This window comes from Otolemur garnettii, unplaced genomic scaffold (genome assembly GCF_000181295.1).
Source record: "Otolemur garnettii isolate 467f Iridium unplaced genomic scaffold, OtoGar3 scaffold01461, whole genome shotgun sequence".
NCBI lineage: Eukaryota > Metazoa > Chordata > Mammalia > Primates > Galagidae > Otolemur > Otolemur garnettii.
This window is the reverse complement of record NW_003853856.1, coordinates 1-1,327: the sequence shown is the minus strand read 5'-3', so window position 1 is coordinate 1,327 and position 1,327 is coordinate 1. Positions and strand designations below refer to the sequence as shown.

The 1,327-nt window shown below is 34.2% G+C and overlaps 1 pseudogene across 1 annotated transcript; it reads left to right on the top strand.

Moving 5' to 3' along the window:
• Positions 1-75: 75 nt before the first annotated feature.
• LOC100951968 lies at positions 76-858 on the top strand (annotated as a pseudogene). Its single transcript, XR_001161886.2, has one exon. The product of XR_001161886.2 is annotated as a polyribonucleotide nucleotidyltransferase 1, mitochondrial pseudogene (transcript).
• Positions 859-1,327: the final 469 nt, after the last annotated feature.

The following is a 1,327-nucleotide window of genomic DNA, read 5'->3' as shown; positions in this document are numbered from 1 at the left end:
GGGATTCGAACCCGCCACCTTAGGTGTACGTGGCTGGCGCCTTAGCCGGTTGAGCTATAGGCGCCGAGCCAGGCTGATATTAAATTACCTGGAATACCAATAAAAATTGCAATGGAGGCCATTCAACTAGCTTCAGTGGCAAAGAAAGAGATATTACAGATTATGAACAAAACCATTTCAAAACCTCGAGCATCTAGAAAAGAAAATGGACCTGTTGTAGAAACTGTTCAGGTTCCATTATCAAAACGAGCAAAATTTGTTGGACCAGGTGGATATCATCTAAAAAAACTTCAGGCTGAAACAGGTGTAAGTATTAGTCAGGTGGATGAAGAAACATTTTCTATATTTGCACCAACACCCAGTGCTATGCATGAAGCAAGAGACTTCATTACTGAAATCTGCAAAGATGATCAGGAGCAGCAATTAGAATTTGGAGCAGTATACACCGCCACAATAACTGAAATCAGAGACAGTGGAGTAATGTTGAAACTATATCCAAATATGACTGCGGTTCTACTTCATAACACACAACTTGATCAAGGGAAGATTAAACATCCCACTGCCCTGGGATTAGAAGTTGGCCAAGAAATTCAGGTGAAATACTTCGGACGTGATCCAGCAGATGGAAGGATGAGGCTTTCTCCTAAAGTGCTTCAGTCCCCAGCTACAACTGTTGTCAAAACTTTAAATGATAGAAGCAGTATTGTAATGGGAGAACCTATTTCACAGACATCATCTAATTCTCAGTGATTTTTTTTTTAAGAGAATTCTAGGGTGATAAGTGGTAGAAAAAAATTTTAGTATTATCTTCTGATGTATAGATTTATACATAGTATAAATATATTCTAATTATTTGTATTAAAACTCTCATTTATAAAAAAAAAAAGAATTCAAAACAAAGGGAGAAGAATGAATGAATATATGGGGTAAGAAAACATCAGAGAATGGAACATGACTGATTCATCAAGATACACACGAGGAAACCGAGAAACAAAGCCACATTGGAAGCAGCAAAATGTGATACATAATCTGAAAGCAGAGTTTAAACAAGAAAAGAAAATTAAATAAAAACAAAATTTCAAAACAATTAATATGAAAATAATAGTTATGAAATGAAAAAATAACAAATGAAAGAAAAAAGTCATTCTTGAAGACATTGAGAAAATAAGCAGTTAAAAACATGTTCCAAATGTTTCTCAAGAAAGACTCCAAAAAAAAAAAAAACCTTCTAGCTATTAAAAAGATTAGAATCTACTAATTAAAAAGTGACAGTGTATTTCAAGGAAAATGATATAAAATATTACTACCTCTTAGACCAGTTCTGAAA